This window comes from Pongo pygmaeus, chromosome 11 (genome assembly GCF_028885625.2).
Source record: "Pongo pygmaeus isolate AG05252 chromosome 11, NHGRI_mPonPyg2-v2.0_pri, whole genome shotgun sequence".
Lineage (NCBI taxonomy): Eukaryota > Metazoa > Chordata > Mammalia > Primates > Hominidae > Pongo > Pongo pygmaeus.
In genome coordinates this window covers 48,795,821-48,814,962 of record NC_072384.2, presented here as the reverse complement: position 1 = coordinate 48,814,962, position 19,142 = coordinate 48,795,821, and the positions used below count along the sequence as shown (strand labels likewise).

The following is a 19,142-nucleotide window of genomic DNA, read 5'->3' as shown; positions in this document are numbered from 1 at the left end:
ACCATACTGAAAAAAGCAATCTACAAATTCAATATAATTCCCATCAAAATACCACCATCATTCTTCACAGAACTAGAAAAAGCAATCCTAAAATTCATACGGAACCAAAAAAGAGCTCGCATAGCAAAAGCAAGACTAAGAAAAAAGAACAAATTTGGAGGCATCACATTACCTGACTTCAAACTATAAGGCCACAGTCACCAAAACAGCATGGTACCAGCATAAAAATAGGTGCTCATAGACCAATGGAATGGAAGAGAGAACCCAGAAATAAAGCCAAATACTTACAGCCAACTGATCTTCGACAAAGCAAACAAAACACAAAGTGGGGAAAGGATACCCTATTCAACAAATGGTGCTGGGATAACTGGCAAGCCGCATGTAGGAGAATGAAGCTGGATCCTCATCTCTCACCTTATACAAAAATCAACCCAAGATGGATAAAAGACTTAAATCTAAGACCTGAAACCATAAAAATTCTAGAAGATAACTTGGAAAAAACCCTTCTAGATAATGGCTTACGTAAAGACTTCATGACCAAGAACCCAAAAGCAAATACGACAGAAACAAAAATAAATAGATGGGACGTAATTAAACTAAAAAACTTCTGCACAGCAAAAGAAATAATCAGCAGAGGTAACAGACAATCCGCAGTATGGAAGAAAATCTTCACAATCTATACATCCAACAAAAGACTAATATCTAGAATCTACAAGGAACTCAAACAAAACAGCGAGAACAAAAACAAACAATCCCATCAAAAAGTGGGCTAAGGACATGAATAGACAATTCTCAAAAGAAGATACACAAATGGCCAACAAGTATAGGGAAAAATGCTCAGCATCACTAGTCATCAGGGAAATGCAAATCAAAACTACAATAAAGTACCAACTCACTCCTGCAAGAATGGCCATAACCAAAAAATAACAGATGTTGGCGTGGATGCCAAGGTGAAAAGGGAAAACGTTTGCACTGTTAGTGGGAATGTAAAGTAGTACAGCCACTATGGAAAACAGTGTGGAGATTCCTAAGAGAACTAAAAATAGATCTACCATTTGATCCAGCAATCCCACTGCTAGGTATCTACCCAGAGGAAAATAAGTCATTATATGAAAAACATATTTGCACAGGCATGTTTACAGGAGCACAATTTGTAATTGTAAAAATATGGAACCAGCCCAAATGCCCATCAGTTAACATGTGGATAAAGAAAATGTAATACACACACACACGCATGTGCACACACACACACACACACACCGTGGAATACTATTCAGCCATAAAAAGGAATGAAATAATGGCATTTGCAGCAACCTGGATGGAATTGGAGACTATTATTCTTTTCTTTTTTAAGTTCTGGGATACAGGTGCAGAACATGCAGGTTTGTTACATAGATATACATGTGCCATGGTGGTTTGCTGCACCCGTCAACCTGTCATCTAGGTTTTAAGCCTCTCATGAATTAGGTATCCGGAGACTATTATTCTAAGTGAAGTAACTCAGAAGTGGAAAACCAAACATCATATGTTCTCACTCATATGTTGGAGCTAAGCTATGAGGATGCAAAGGTGTAAGAATGATACATTGAACTTCGGGGATTCGGGGGAAGGGGTGGGGGGTGGCGAGGGATAAAAGACTATGCAGTGGGTACAGGATACACTACTCAGGTGATGGGTACACCAAAATCTCAGAAATCACCACTGAAGAACTTATTCATGTAACCAAACACCACCTGTTCCCCAAAAACCTATTGAGATTTAAAAATTTTAAATTAAAATAATACTAAAAATAAAAGAGCTGGGAATAAACATTGGACACAAATCCTACTCTCAAGGCACTTACAAGTATAATGAGGTAATACTCCTAGAGATTTCCACCAGATATAGAAAATGTGTATGTGGAAAAAGACAGGAAATATGAGATGTGTGAATACAGAGTACCATCAATGCTCGAAGAATGGACACTTAACCCCACCTGGGGTTCACAGAGGGCTTCCTGGAGGAGATGACACAGACAGAGGCCTTCCAGATGAGCAGAAATCAGCTGGAACAAAGACAGAGGGGAATGGTGAAGGCTCCTGTGCCTGGCACTTCTGCTTACATATCCCAAATCCAATCACTCCCTCTTCATTATGAATAGAAAAATTTTTTTCAAGGTGGCAACTGGCCTGATCCAAAATATACTTCCCAGAATTCCATACAGGTGGTCATGTGGTGCATTCCTGACCAACGAGATATAAGTGGAAGCCACTAGCAGGCCTTCCAAGAAAGCTTTGCATTGGACTTTTGCTTTTCCTTCTTTGTCCTTCAGCCTTCTAGCTGCCTGAAATACAGATAAGAAGCCCAAAGGCATGGCTGTCACTTGGGGGAGCATGAGGTATGGAAAGATGAAATGAGAATGGTATCTCAAAGCTTTCATACCTGCTTTCGGCTACCCACTACCAGTCTCCATATTACTGAGAAAAGTAAATCCCAATTTAGTTAAGCCCCTGGAGTGAGGATCCATCTAGATTTACACAAACAAAAACCCATCTCATACACACAGTGCATTTAAGCATTACTATTTGTTTGCATATGCTGGAGAAGGCCCCAAGTTTTAGATAACTGAAAGCAAACTTTCTGAATCTTTCACTCTTATCAAAACATAAATTAAGGATGCCCTGACACTTCTGTAAAATGCTGTTATAATTAAGTAGCTAACGCTATTAAAATTGTGTTACCAGGAAGTTTATATATGACATTTAGTCAAGAACTAACACAATTACAATCTCTAGCAACATTTGCAGTTTCCTCCAAAAAAGTTCACGACTATATAATCCCGGGGTTTAAACATCATTCGTTTAAACAATACTTGTTACTCTCTCATGCTCCAGAAAGACACTGAACCGTAAACACACCAACACAGCATTCACTGACACACACATCCTGCCCCCATTCTTTTATCGTTTTCTCACATACAGTCACCAGTCTCAAGAACTGATGTTGCTTTCCGTTTGCTACATAAACAGCCATGTGCGACCATCGATCAGCAGGAAACAATTCAAGCATTCTCAAATCCATGTCTTCATTACCCCCTGTAAGAATGGTAAGAGCTGGGTAACCCAGGAGGGTGGAGTAAGAGGCAAGAAGTGCTCAGACAGTGGACACTCTAATGCTGCTGCTGCTTCCCGCACAGGGCACGCATCACTCACTAGCTGTTCTCACGCGTAGAAAAGCACCAGGCCATTGTGCTGAGACTTCCCACTGCCAGGACACTCTCTCCAGCTGCAGTGTGCTGGGAAGGACCCAGCTGCTCCCCTCCGACAGTCACACAGGCTTTTCCACCCTGCATCTGTGGGTTGTCAGCTGGAGGGTTTTGTGGACCAGTAAAAGTGTGGTCCAACAAACCTTTGCCAATGCTGTGTTTTTCTCAAAATGAGCATCCAAATAAAGCAACAACAAAGGACAAAAGCCTTATTAGACATAATGTTCCCAACCACCACCCTTTATTGGGAAGATTTATCCTTTTATTATGAAGGATTCTGTTCTTCCCATTTTGGGTGTGTTAGACTGTCCTCCAAGTCTCTTTATGTCCCTCTAATGATTTTATTTATTTTATTTCATTATGTACTTATTTTTATTTATCCATATACTTACTTATAATTTATACATTTTATTTTATAATTTATCATTTATATTTTGGGTTTTTTCCACTTTTATTTTTATATTTTTATATGTTTTTGCTCTTCCACTTGATCTTCTGGGCCAATAGTTTACTCCAATGGTCCCTATATCCCATAGGTTTCTTGACCTTTTTGAGGGCATGATCCCTTTGGCAGTCTAATGAAAGCTAGGGACCCTATCCCAAATATAATATGTTTAAATGTATGAAGTGAAATCCATAGGATTACTAAGGAAACCAATCCTATTTAAGTATCAAAATACTAAAATACACAAACTCAATGACATATGCTTTTATTATGACATTAAATACCAAGCTCTAGTGGTGGTACCATGAACAATTATAACTTTAAGCTCTGATGAACATAAATGCTATTCAAGATGTCTGCAACAACTGTAATATTATATGAAAATATTTTTGATTTCTATTGCTGACAAAGTTACAGGTACTAATAACACTGTTCCAGTTTCATTAGAAGAAAATGAAAAAAAGATGTATTTTTTTAATTCCAAATTAAATGTTGTATTCTACTATAATTCATAAACAGGAAATTTCCACCCTGGCCTAACACCACTGCTTGATTTTTTTTAATACCTTCCTCTTCATTCTCCATTCAACTATAACTGCATATATACATGATATATCATTTTGGCGTAGTGGCAAATGTCAATGAATAAAGGAAGTCATCTTCTCACCTTGGTCCCCAGCCATCCTTTTGCCTCCTCTCTGGAGGTAATCTCTTAGCAATTTCTTGGGTATCTTTTCCATATATTGAATGTCTCATTTTTAAACTACTTGTTTAAATTCTAGAAAACTTTCTTTTTGCAGTGGAATTATTTTATACCTTTTTGTTAGGATTAAACCTTCTCCTCTATCCATTCTGTTTGACTTGCACCACTTACCTTCTGCTTATTATTTTCTGGTGGCTGAGTCCCCTTATGTTGGTTTCCAGGCTTCTCATTGTTCTATTCACCCTCAGAGTTCAATTCAGGTCGAGCTATTTGGGAACTGTGAACAGCAACAACCCCATGAGAGGGCTAGGGCTGCAGCAGGTCTAGCTGCCTGTCCTTTGTGGAGGTCTCCAGGAAAGCTTCTCTGCTACCCCCCATCCCCTCCCCACTCTAGCCTCCTCAGTAACAGGAAAGTAAGGAAAGCAGCATCCCTCTGAAAATCTGCTGGAAACAGTTTCAGGACAGCCAGGAGACAAAAACAACAAAACGAGTGTGCACGTACACATACACACACACACACACACACACACACACACAAAGCCATCTTTGCTATTCCCATCATATCACAAAGGACAATCTTCTACAATAGGAAAAACAGAACTTTATAACAAAAGAACAAATCTTCCCATGAAAAGGCAATTGTCATATCACAGCCAAGCAAGTAACAGAGAAAAAGGAGTATATGGAAGAGAGACAGTAACTGAAGAAATAAAAGTGAAAAAAATCCCTACTTTTTAAAAAGACTTCAGTTGGCATAAGAAGTCTCATCCAACTGAACTGAAAGAGCTCGTCCAGTACCAGGTTTAGAATAGATTATAAAAGACTTTCTATCAATCCAAACTATGGTGCTCGCTAGAATAGAAAAAAAAAGCTATTGTGTTTACATGTTTATCTTGTAATGTCTCATCTTACTATGTTCCCTCTTTAATTCTAGTTAGCTGCTTTTTTCTTAATGGAGTATCCTGGGCTTGCTAAAAATAATCATCAGCACAGAGAGGAAATTTTATTTTTTTCAATATCTACTTCTTCCTTTTCTTGTCTTATATTTTCTAGAACCTCAAAAGGTCTGTTAATAAGTGGTGATAACTATCTTATTTCTGCTTTTACTGAAAGCTCCTAGATAAAAATAACAACTTGCCTACAAAGGAAGAGTCATTAGACTGGCATCACACTTCATCTGCACATTACTTACAGAAAAGAACCGCAGTCCTAGACTTCTATACTCATACAAGACATCATTCAGCTCTCAGAGTAAAAGCAAATTCTGAAGGTAATTGAACGACCGCAATAATATCACTGAGTTAATAATTCTATAGCACTTATTCAGTGCCAGATTCTAGTCTAAGCACTTCACTTATTGTGGTAGTTTGTCTATAAATGTGGCTATCATTAATTCTTTCCCTCCCTCTCTACTTGTGCCACTCCTCCAACTCAAGGTAGAGTCTATTCTTCCACTTCACAGAATGTGGTTGAAGCACTGCTACACCAGTTCTGAGCCAAGACATTATGAAGACCAGCAGTTTTCTGCCTCTGGGAACCCTGAGTTAGCAGGTAAGAAATCCAGGCTACCCTGATGGAGACAGAGGCCTCATGGAGGAACACTGAGACGATAAATAAAAAAGCCATCTGGGACTCCCGGCCCAGCTGAACCTTCAGAGGACTCCAGCCTCTGCTGCTATCTGACTCCAACCATGACAGCCCCCAAGCAAGAACTGCCCAGCTAAACCCAGCCAACTCATAGACCCATGAGAGACAATATATTGTTGTTACACTGCTGTTTTAAGGTAGTTCATTATATACTGCTGGCCCTCCATATCCACAGGTTCGACACTGATGAAGTCAACCAACCATGGATAAAATATATTTTTTTAAAACATAAAAAATACAGTATAACAACTGTTTGCATAGCATTTACATTGTATTAGGTATTATAATATAGAAATGATTTAAAGTATATAGGAGAGCTGCAAAGGTTATATGCAAATACTAAGCCATTTTATATAAGGGACTTGAGCACTTGTGGATTTTGGTATGGGAGGGCAGAGGGTGTCCTGGAACCAGTCCCCCACAGCCACTGAGGGACAATGTAGCAACAGATAACCAGAATGCATATATTAACTCATTTCATCTTCATAAAGTTCCTGTGAGGTCTCTGTTCTTAGAATTCCCATTTTACAGTTAAGGAGACTGAGACTCAGATAAGTTAAATAACATTCTCAAGATTATACAGTTAGAAAGAAAATCTTTGGAATAATGTAGTTTCAATAGTAAATCAACCCCATGCTTCACCTGAGGAAAACATCAAGAAAGACTCTAATGCAACAAGAATAAATCAGAGCAGAGATCTCCAGGGAGAGGGGAGGGGAAAGGAGAAAAGAGTGGTGAGAAGGGTATCTTGCAAATACATTATGAAATCTAAATGGAAAATGATACCATGACTGAGAACATGTAAATAAATATTAAAGATTTCTGAAATAAGAGGCAAACTTCAAGGGTATACTAATACTCAGGAACAAAAGAAAACATAGGCACTAGGAAGAAGCAGGGCTGCAGGCAGAAGGGGGAGAAAGAAGAGCATTCTGAAGTTCTTGATGTGGCTTTCCACAAAACATAAAGGAACAAAACTGACTCAAGTAGAAAATTGAATAGACCAGTTACCACAGGAGAGATAGGTGAAGTGATTTTCTATCACTAAGAGGAAAAAAAAAGCAGAGAGAAAAAACAGTTGATTTCACAGAGAGTTCTATATAACTTAAAGGACAGAAATGTGATTGAAATTATGCAAGACAATGGAAACATAGAGAAAATCACCTAAGTCCATATTATGAAACTGGTTTGGCCTTAAAACCAAAACTGGTAAAGGCAGTACAATAAAAGAAAACTACAGAGCAATCTCACTTGTAAATATTTGTTAAAATTCTAAATGAAACATTATGAAGCAAAACCCAAAACCATATCAAATGAATATTGTCAATGATCAAACAAGGACAACTCCAGAAAGGCAGTTTTCACATCAGCAAATCCATTACCATCATTCATAAGAGCAACAAATGCATGGAGTAAAAGTGGTTGGTTATATCAATAAGTTCTAAAAAAGCATTTGGTGAAATTCAACAGCCATTTCTAATAAAACTTCAAGTAAAATAGGAATAAAAGAAACCTCTTGAATATGGATTCATCAAAAATCAATTGCAAACATCATTCCAAACAATCAAATGCCAGGAATAAGATGGGATACCTGCTGTTATCATTATAATTCAAATTGAGGGGAAAAAATAGTTACTATAAACAGAGTAAACGAGAAGACAAAATTTTCCCTTCCTGCTAATATATTCATACTCCTAGAACACCAACTCTAAAAATAAAAAGTACTCGAATCAATGAAGGAATTTAATCAGGTGGCTGGAAAAGTTTAGGACTTTTTAAAATATCTGTAATGCAAATTGAAAAAAATTACAATAGCATTATACTGTCATTAAAAAGGAAAAGAAAAATTAAAGCATATAAATTCAAAATTCACATATACATTTAATTAGAATCCCAAAATTTTTAATGTGGATATAATACATTTTTAGGTAATATCAAATATCCAAAAATTGGCAGAAAACTTTTGAAAAAGAATTATGAGGGGAGTATCATACCAGACTTAAATCCACTAAAATGAAAACATGGCATGGGAATAAACAACAGAACTGACAGATGAACTCGGAAATCAATTCCAGTATCAACAGAAGCTTCTACGTGACAAGGTGAGTCTTGTGATCCATGGTGGAGAGAACAGCTTATTGATAAATGGCACATGCACAACTGACTACTCAAATGGAAAAAAAAAAAAAAATGGTTGGTCTCCCACCTCACATCCTATTCCAAGGCCATTACAGAGTGAGTCAGCCCGAAACCATCAGGAAGGGTAGTCCATGAGGTATTGTTGAGTGAGAAAAGTAACATGCAGAGAATATATGTTTCAATAATCTCATTTTTTGGAATATCTTGTCCACCATTTTGAATTGTGAATAATGGATCCTGGGCACATGACAAATACCGCTTTGGAGGGTGACTTTTTGTAGAAAACAAAACATAAATATATACATAAACATGGATAGAAATGTGGACATCTACAAACTAGGCTGTTCAACACTGGTTGATGGTGGTGAGCGGGGAGTGAGTATCAAGGGAAGGAAAGGAACAGAACATAACTTTTAAAAGCTATGTACAATAAGTATAAAATGTATAATGTAATTTGTGAAAATCTATTTATACCCATGCCACACACCAGTGCATGTGTAGAGAGAGACAGAAAGAGAGAGAGATATATGAAAGAATGAGCACCAAAATGCTATTTGTGGTCATTACAGACAGATGAAATGTCAAATAGTTTTTACTTTATGTGATCAAAAAAAACATTTTATTATCGAAAATACTAAAATTATAAAATATAAATGTATGGGTGTAAATTTAGTTTTAAAATATATCCAAAATGGATGCCAAGTTGGTGGGCTTTCCTATTATATTTTGAGGAGTTAAATACGGTGGAGAGTAAAAGCCCATGGCACAGTGCCTGACACATAGAATAATGATTGCTATTTTTACTACTATTTTCAGAGGTCCGTGATCACCTGTTGACAACTCTGTCTACTTGTACCAAAAGAATCCCCTCAGGGACCCAGAGGGGAGGGAAGCTTCTAGAAGCACTAATGGCTCTAAAATCACCTCCATCCAGAGGAAAACAAGAATATGGACTGATTTTCTCCACAGGACTGTGCAGCAACAGGAGATGACATCATTGCGAGTTAAGAGTTGAAGCAAAAACATTAGTTTCTGACTTTCCAAACAGAAGGTCTTAAGTCCTCTTGTCATTCAGCTAGAAATGTGACAGTGTAAGCTAATGACTGCATTTTATATTTGAGACTGTCGAGCTGCCCGATTTGTAGGCAGGCTTTGTGTAATATCTCCCTACCTCTATCGGCAGGTCTGGAGAGTCCTTCCAGTCTCAGCTGGCACCTTGGGATTCAAACCTCACCACAAAGGAGAGCAAATTGCCCTGTCACTGCCCTATCTTTTTGGCAGTCAGTGTTTCAAAGCTAATAGATGGTAATGGATTCCAGGAGAACTTAGAAAACCCTCTGGTTAAAATGCTTTTTAAAATGTCTCCAGTCTCTCCAGCTGGGGAAAGCTAATCTCATCTTCTCTCACGGTACAGAGAAACCCAGATCCCTTAATCTTCCTCAGATTTGTGCATAATACTTACCCTCTGATGTTTAAGTAATGCAGTCCAAAAAGGTGGCTCCTTAGTGCACCACACAGTCAGTAGCCTGCTGGCTGCCCGCACGGGACCAGGAGGACCACACTTGGCTCAAGCTCCATCTTGGTGAGGCTGCCCTGTCCACTCTGCTTTTATGCCCCCTAACTCAGTGGGCCTTAATTCTTGATAAATTGGCTCTTTAGTACCTGAAAGAACAACTATGAGGCTATTTACTTTCAAAATGTATGCTTCTGTAATTGTGAGCAGAAAATACCCTGTTACCATCACACATAGAAGAGCTTTTAATTCACACACTCACCCTAAGTCGTTTATGAGCACACTGACCTCAGTTGCCTGGCTGCCGAAAATGATGGGAACACAAGAATAGGTTTTAAATGGACCCTCTTCGAGCTAAATCAGCCCTCAAAATACTTCTGATGGCATCTATTTACGTGTAAAACTGAGAAGCTATAGATGCATAAATGTATTCAGATGTCTGATTATAATTACCATGAAAAAAAGGCTTTTATAGCTGTCTCTGAGTCATTGTAACTTCGAAAGCAAGGGAAGACTTGTGTGAGATTCTGCTCAATCAGGTGAGTATGTCAAAAGAACACAAGACCATACACTTCACCATGTACCTGGGCCAAAGCACAAGGATTGGTCTTTCTTTGTGAGATGGAGTCTCGCTCTGTCGCCCAGGCTGGAGCGCAGTGGCACGATCTTGGCTCACTGCATCCTCTGCTTCCCGGGTTCAAGTGGTTCTCCTGCCCCAGCCTCCCAAGTAGCTGCAACTATAGGCACTCACCACCAGGCCCAGCTAAATTTTTTTGTATTTTTAGAAGAGACGGAGTTTCACCATATTGGTCAGGCTGGTCTTGAACTCCTGACCTTGTGATCTGGCCGCTCAGCCTCCCAAAGTGCTGGGATTACAGGCATGAGCCACCACGCCCAGCCAAGGACTAGTCTTTCTAGTGGGGTCATACATAAAGCAGTATCCTCTCAAGTGACAGAAAACTTTCCCGGGGGTCAAATTTGAACCTAATGTATTTCAAAAGAACAGATATTCGTATAGCCTCAAAAATAAATAAATAACACGTTTGCATTCTGCTTATGGCAATGGGGACAACACTCTCTCCCATGCCGTCACAGCTTCCCTGGTCCTCAGGGGGACTGGTTACCATGTGAGTTTCCAAGAGTTGAGAGAAGAGCTGAGTTATGCCAAGCATTCACAAGTCCCACTTTCCTCTTACTTGCAGTCCAAACAGACCACTGAGAGATTGTTTTCTATAACCTTGTTGATTATGCCTTTTATGCCCACACTTAAACACCCACACACTTGCCCTGACCATCCTGGAGTGCAATCTTCCCCCACATGTTTTAACCTCTCCACCATTATGCTATGTACTGAATGGTATCCCCACAAAATTCATGGTGAAGCCCTAACCTCCAATATTTGGAGATGGGTCTTTGGGAGGTGATTAGGGTTAGATGAGTTCAGGAGAGTAGGACTCTCATGGTGAGATTAGTGCCCTATAGGAAGGGGCACCATGGAACTTGGTCTGCCCTAACCACCCCATCCCCATGGGAGGACACAACTAGAAGGCAAAGGTCTGTAAGCCAGGAGGTGGGCCCTCACCAAGACCCAAACTGGCTGGCACCTTGATCTTGGCCTTCCTGGCCTCCAGAATTATGGGAAAATAAATGACTGTTGTACGAGCCACCCAGTCTGTGGTATTTCGTTATGGCAGCCCTAGCTGATTCAGGCACCGACTTCGATGGCTTCCCCCTGCTTTGTTTCTGGGCCCCAGTTGGCCAAACCATTTGTCCTGGTGAGGTACATCAATTAGTTTCTATTTCCCCACCAATAGGGATGCACATAGCCACATTTCCTTCTAATATACCTTCTATTCTTCCAGAAAGCTTCTGCCAGCAACACCTCTTCCTCTTATTGAAAGGGAGGTATGTCACAGGCAGGGAGAACTCAGGGTCATGTCCAGCTCATCACATACCCTTGAGTGGCCCCTAAGTGTACCACTGTGAAACAGGGATCAAATATTTGCCCTTCTAGGAGCAAATCAAGTAATGTATATGGAAGGCATTTTATAGATCATGAGGGGCCCTATAGATGTGAAACATAATTATACTTATACAATCTTAGCTCCTTTTGTGGAATTTGACCTCAAAGCAAAGATCACACAGCTCCAGTAACAAAATAAGTTGAAAGAAAAAAAACCCCACAAGCATATGAAGATCCACAACAGTCTATGCCATCCCTTAAGGTGCATTTCTTTAGGGCAAGAAGTTTTCTTCATTATCGGGGGGAAAAAAGGGAGTTGGAATAAGAAAAAGCTCAAAGGTAGTAGTTTCATGACCTTTCTCCACCAGATCAAAAATTCTGTGACATTAAACAAGTGGTTCCCCCACTCAACTATGAAATGTTTGAGGTAAGAGCCAAGTCTTACTTACCTTTAAAACTCGAGACCATGTCAGCATCTGGCAGATAACAAAAAAGGATCAATCAGTTGATAAGCAAATATGGCGTACATTCAAGAGAACGCTAGTGTCTCCTCCTGCCAATAGTAGGTCACTAATTATCACCACTAGGATTCTTCTTTGTGAATATATAGCCACATAGCCTAATGGAAAACTGACTTTGAAGTCAGATATATTGGCACAATAACACTGATTCCACCTCAGGCAAGCATCTCATGTCCTTCCTCTATAAAATGGGGATACCAATGCTCACCATACAGGTTGAAAGTGTTACGGGAAATACTTAGAGCATTATGCAATCCAGCATATATTCTCAATAAATAAAAGTTGTTTTTATTATTGATGAATCTCTCCAAGGAAGAACCCAATTATAGCTACATGATGTCATAATCTGTTCATCATCTATAAAGTACATCTAGTAATATTTCCATTCAATTAACTGTCTGCACTATTCTGTGTGTTAATGGATTGCAATATTTTCTGCTGGACATCAAGAAGTCATAATGCTAAGATAGAATTGGCTATCATAAGAATTGAGGTACTGAGATTTAAAATGGAAGCTAGGATAAGCAGTACAGACAGGGCCTACATGACTGAGGAGTGGGTAATGCTGCAACAAATCCCAAGGAATTTTCTAGAAAGCCAAAAAAGTTAGCTGTCTCTAAGTAGGACAGAGGGCCACTAAGCAAGGTTGAAATGACCAACATACAAATGTACAATTAAATGGAACCACAGGAAGTACTGCATGAGTGGAAGATAGGGACCCAGGACAAGCCAGGCCTCCCCAAATCCCCTAAACCAGTAAGAACCAGTGAGCATTTAGCTTCACAGCTACAGCATGTAGGAGAGTCTCCCCCGAGGGACAAGGGCCACTGTCCTTCCTAAAGGATGGACAAGAGATCATTCAAAGTAGAGATGAAGTAATAAGATGCTTCGGGTAAGAGGCCAGAAAGCCAAACTAAATGGTGGGGCTGAAGGACTAACCATTGCATGGCTAAAGATTTTCAAAACTGACCAAGACTTCTTTCAAGGTCAATATATGGTACCGTGAAAATTAATCAAGATCCAAAATACAAATGAACTACCTGTACAGAATATCTACCAACAAGGAACTGAATGTAAAATAATTATAGTCAACCACATCTGATTAGCAAACAGCATATAATGCTGTTCAATGTGCTTACACATATATTATTCCATTTGGGAAAATGCCAAGAGGCTGTATGCTAAAAGGTCAAGAGCCAGGGATAGGGAGGGGGTCTGCTAACATAATCTCAAGAAAGCTGACCACCATGCTAACCACACAAATGACAGTTCAGTACTAAAGTGGATCCCTGCACTGCAGCTCAAAGAGAGAGAGGGCTTGGGGGTCCTGAACTAACAGGACATCCATCAGTAGTCAGGAGCAGGGGGAGTGTCTGACTAATTAGAAACATGAAGCCAGTCCACCTCCACTCAAGGCCTGGCTCAGGGAGAGATCAACTTTGCCTTGAACAAAAGAGCTTACAGACCAAAAATAAAGATAACAAACCTAAACCCCATTGCGCTGACAGGTCAAAACTCTTAATCCTGGTGACCTTCCATGCTATTCAAATGCAGGCATTGTGATGAAAACGTCCCTGGATTCAGTTTGTAAGCTAAGACGCAGACAACCACAGATGTTCCCTCAGGCCATTCATTAATGCATGGGGTCATTTTGGCTTCTCTGATTTTCATATATCTGTAATGTGGTTCTCATCCTCTAAATGCCTAACTTGGTCATTCTCCCTGAAGCCAGTTCCATGCCTAGCTGTGACTGTTTTTATGCCACAAAATTTTAATCTCTTCAGGTGTCCTGATTTCAGTAAATTCAAGGAAGCAGTATCAAATCAACTCGGAGAGACAGGAGTAGCTCCCCAAACTCTCCCCCACCCTGTATAACTGGCCCCAACTCTCTCGGGCATCTACAGGACAGTATTTTTGCCATTAAAGAGCTTCCTAGGAAAAGGTTAGGGAGATTGTTATCAGAATGGAAATTAAGAAAAGTGATTCATCAAATGTCACAAAGGGAATACAATTTCATAAGTCTTTAAAAGCCAAAACTTAGGGGTTTTTTTTAACCTTCTAGCCACTCTCTCTTTCCCCTAAAGTCATGGCATAATTGACCTTTAAATCCTATGCTGTAACCTGATCTGACAATGCCCACAGTAAAGCTGAACAAAGTGTGCAGTACAGTGCTAACCTATTTTGTTGGGCAACTACTTTCCAGAATTTTCTCAGTCCATCCAGGAAAGGAAAGCTAATGTGCCCAGCATTAGGAAGGGTTAAGTATATCAAGCTGTTGATAACTTTTAATCTTTCTTTTAATCTAAGTCATAGTACTATTAACTTGAATGTTATTGAAAACAGATTGAGTTGATCTGCTCATAAAATACCAACACAGAGAAGAGGAAAACATATTCCAACTCCAGCAAAATTAAGAATGTGTAAAGAACAGGTTTTTAAATGTAGCTAATCATCTTGTAAAAAAGAAGCCAGGCCTTGAAACAAGAATTACATGACTCTCCCTCCCACCACACCCCCTACCTTCCCAGCTCCTCATCCCCCTAGCGGAGTTGTGTGAGAGTTCCAGGAGCATTAACTAACACCCAGACATGTTCTCCTGACACACCATCTCTGCATAAGGACCTTCTGGTGCTTGGCTTTGCTCAACAACAGAGCCCAGTGCTTCTCAGTCTTCTTGACAACCCCACTGCAGAGCAGAGCAGGCACCCACCCAAGAGGGCTTGAGATTCAGCCCAAAGTAGAAACTTCCTTCATGCCTCATGTTTGTTTTTAAAACATGCCAATTGCATTCTACTCCATAATATATACATTTTTTTTCATTTAATAGCAATGTTTCTGAATTCATGTGAATGAATCATCCCAGGTTAATCCTGTGCCCTTGTATATCCATGGCACACTGACAGTATCAAAGTACACTTCCTCTGCTTCTAAAGAAATCCACTCAACTCTTTCAGACACTGTAGACCAACTTAGACCAAAAAAAAAAAAAAAGAGAGAGAGAGAGGGAGAGAAAGGTAGTTATACATATTTAATTATCTAAATGAAATTTAGGTTACTATTTAGAAGACATAGAATATTTCAACTTTACTCAAAATTTCCTTTAGGCATAAGGTGATTTAAGTAAGGCTCGGTCATTTAGAACTGAGGGTCACAACACATTTTCCAAAATGAAAATATGGACATGTAAGTCCCAGTTGCAAGTCCTTCAGTGTTCCCTACCAAATACTTAGAAGAAGTCAAAACTGCTTAGTATAACACCAAGGTCATATTTCATGTAGACTCCACCTTCCACAGGCCAAGAGTGACTGATGGATGAACCTTGGTTTTGTGCACTACATGCAAAGACAATTGAGAAGATGCTCCAACTCTTGATAAAACTACAGGTTCCCATTTTCTCCATTTATTTCATCATTTACCTCATGGCTCCCTCTATATTCCCTCACTCACCCACATTCGTCTGACCTATTCCCCTTGCTGGGAGCCCCTCGTGCTCACTGTCTACCCTATCTCAGCTCAAGCAGATTCCCCCTCTAGAACTCCACCCCAATCCTTTCCCGCTGAGTTGCTAAATTCTTTGATGCTTCCTTAATTCCACCCAAAGGAGTCACTCCAGGCTGCAACCTGTCTTTTTAATCTTTGCATCACTAGCAACTAACACAGCGCTTCCCATGAAGTAAATCTTAGGTACACATTTATTAAATGAAAAATGAACCAGTGAAATTAACATACCAGTCAGTGCTACCTCAAAAAAGGGCAAGATGAGAAAGAGAATGGAACTGAATGCCAGTTTGCTTCTTTCCACCTGGAAGTTAGCCAAGGACCTCTGTTACTCAAAGTGGTTTGGCCTAAGAGAAAAGTATCAAGAAGACTAAATGGAACTAGAAGTACTTAAAACATTTTCTTTCTCATTCTGCTATCCACACTCAATACAATATCTCCCCTTGGCTCTATTCATTTGGAAAAAACTTTTTGTTCAGATGTTCACATTGAAATGAGAGTTAATATTATAAAAAAATAGAGGATCTCAAACTAAGGAAGAGGCTGGCTTTCCTAAACAGCACACTTTGATATTGCTAGAGAGAAGTGGCCTGCTGGGTGCACTGAGATTTTTTTTCGACTTGGTCTCAATGGCCACTGCAGTTCCCAGCCTTTCCAGGAGACACAGATTCCTGCGGGTCATGTTGGGGGTGGGGACAGAGTGCTCTGTTTTCATAACCGGGAAGCAAGATAGCTGCTGTGTGAGCCATGATTGTGCACTACATGCAAGGGTGATTTAAATATCTTCCAAGTCTTGATAAAACTCTTTCCATGTTCTCAATTTTTTTCATTGTCTATACTCAAGATGTAGTGAAGGTAAGGCCCACTGTCAGCCATCTGGCTTGGCTGCAGGCTGCCACACAGAAACTGTACGTTCATTTTGGTCTACCAGAACTTCCCAGTGTTGATTACAGTATACTTTATATCCATTCTCTCCCTTTTCAGAAATTCTATTAGCATTCAGATTTGTTCTAAAATGTCTATTTTCTGAATAGTCCATCTTTGTTAAATGAGAAGACATGGTTCTTCGCCACCAGCACCATCCTGTGCTCACCACCTCCTTGTTTTCAGCAATTGGGAATATGTCTACATGCACGGCTCTCATGGTTTCCATCTGGAAAGCAGGTCACACGTCCCCACGCTGAGCCTGATATTCAAGAACGCATTTCCACCCTCACTGCTGAAGGCTTTAGGATGCAAACAGGCTTACTGTGGAGAGAACAGTTTCTAGCAGCTGAGGTAAGAGGATGAGACTGGTAAGAAGCAGAAAATCAGAACCCTCCATGTCCATAATGTTATTAAAATTTAAAGTATGTGGTGAATGAGAAATCTAAAAATCATCTTACACAGAGGAAGAAATGCTCAGGCAGCTGTAATGGAAACCAAAATACTCTAAATCTAGGTACAACAGGATATAAAACCTAGTACCCTGCCATTGCTTTTCTAAAGATTCTTCTTTCCTTATAATTATAGCTGAGTTCAGGTTAATCGTCATTCTTCAAGAAGGGGTAACTTCCCCCACATGCTATTTATCTCTTTACAAAAGATTTAAAAGGTTAAAATATGTGGATTAAGTTTTAAGGAAATTTTCATTTTGGAAAACATAGGCAATTGTAATGGTTAATTACAGGTCTGGGGGGAAATTCTGAATCTTTTGCCAAGATGTATCTATTTAACCATACGTGGGGAACAGTAGCAGTGTTCCAGACCCAAGTGCTGCCTTAATCTTCTAACCCCTGGAAAGGGAGTCCCAACCCCACTCCACTCTCTAAAGCAGGTAATTTCTGTTCTCTGCCTCACTTCTTCTCTGCCTCTCTCCTTCTCTGCCGCTCTTGTTCTCTTTTTCCCTCTTTCTGTATACACAAAGACAAATGTGCATTTTGATTTCCAGTGCGCGAGAAAAGTCAACCCCTTTCCCCTCCCCCTTTGCCATAGCTGTTCTGTTCCAGAATGAGCACAAACAAACAAGGCTTAACTACTCTGTTTGTTAATCATGGGAAAGGAAAATTCCAGTATCTATACAAAGTCAGTCTAATTGCTTTCACTGAATCCACTGGTCATTTCAGTCCCAGAAAATAAATCACTCCAACTGCCTGGCTGAGGAGACCAGCTAAGTCCCTGAATTTTAGCAAAAAAGTCACCAAGGTAGCCCTATGCAGACATGACTGACATTAGGACTCTGTTGGTAGTTTTCCAAATTGCCAATGTCTTTGGCACATCATGGCTGGTCTCAGGCTAATACCATTAAACTCAGATAAATCCACTATGTCCTTGCTGGGTTTGTCCTCTTGGAGGTTTAGTGGAAGAAATGTGCCTTTCAGACGCTTCTGCTCTGAATGCCACATGTTAAATAGAGGATCTCAGGCAAAGGTGGTCTCTGAGATGGGTAGGCTGGGTTTACACACAGTGAATACACATCAGGCGCTAATGAACACCCCATCTTTACCCATTTCCACTCTGCCACCTAGAGCTTCATAACTTTCCTTCAGGGCAAAGGAGGAATCAGAAGGGAAACAAAGGGAAGAGAGATAAAATGAAAGGAGAGGAAACGAAAGGATGGTCCCACAAAGCTACTGAAGGTAGAGAAATGCTGTCTACATCCATAAACAGAGCCTGGAGAGGAGTAAGGGAAGTCCCACTGTCTAGTCACAGAGATGCATGGTGACACCTTGGGTCAGGCTATTCCCTCTGTGCTATTACCTCTGTGGTACTGTTAACAGCTATAGTGCCAACACAAGCACACCTCTGTGGTAGGCGCCATGTCAAATGGAATGGCCCCAGTGCCCATGACTGGGGCCAGTGCTGAGCCTTTGCCCAGGAACAAAGCAGATGATGGAGATTTTGCAGTCTAGCATAGGCAACTTGGAGGAAACACATTCCCCTGTAGTGCCTTCTCAAACCCCACAACCAACAAACACAGACATCCAGGTATTTCGATTGCAGATGTCATTTGAGTTTTCTACAGGCACTGACAAATGCCCAGGAGTTTGTGATAAGAATACTCTGCCTTCAGCTTATGTCATAAATGGAAATGTCTGCTGCCTCAATGCATACGACTGAACCCTATATATATTTTGCTAATTCCCTTAGTAAATAAAATACGAACATCTTATAATTGAGATGCTGTTAAAAAATGAAGATTCCAGTATGGATGCTTACATTGATCAGTTCATCCATTCAAATAGTGAGTCAACAAATATTTAATGGGATTCTACTATGGGACATGAACTATACTGAGAATATAAGCAGGAATAAAAGATAGCCTCTACCCTTGAGCAGCTTACAGTGTAGAAAAAACAGGAATTTAATGTGATGTTTGCTATAATATGTATTTCTTGTAGCATATTATTACACCAAAGGAAGATTGATTGACTGTCTATGGGAGTTGAGGAAGACTTCACAAAACAAAGTATTTAATTTAGATCCTTAG

The 19,142-nt window shown here is 39.9% G+C and overlaps 1 protein-coding gene across 3 annotated transcripts in view; it reads right to left on the bottom strand.

The window, feature by feature from the left end:
* LYPD6 (LY6/PLAUR domain containing 6) overlaps positions 1-19,142 on the bottom strand; it is a 141,942-nt gene that overhangs the window by 69,469 nt on the left and 53,331 nt on the right. Inside the window, exon 2 of one of the 3 annotated variants that reach the window (XM_054479039.2) lies at positions 12,104-12,130. The exons of the other annotated variants lie outside the window; for them this stretch is intronic. The gene's annotated coding sequence lies outside the window, so the exon portion shown is untranslated. The remainder of the gene's footprint in view (positions 1-12,103; positions 12,131-19,142) is intronic. 3 annotated transcript variants of the gene reach the window in all.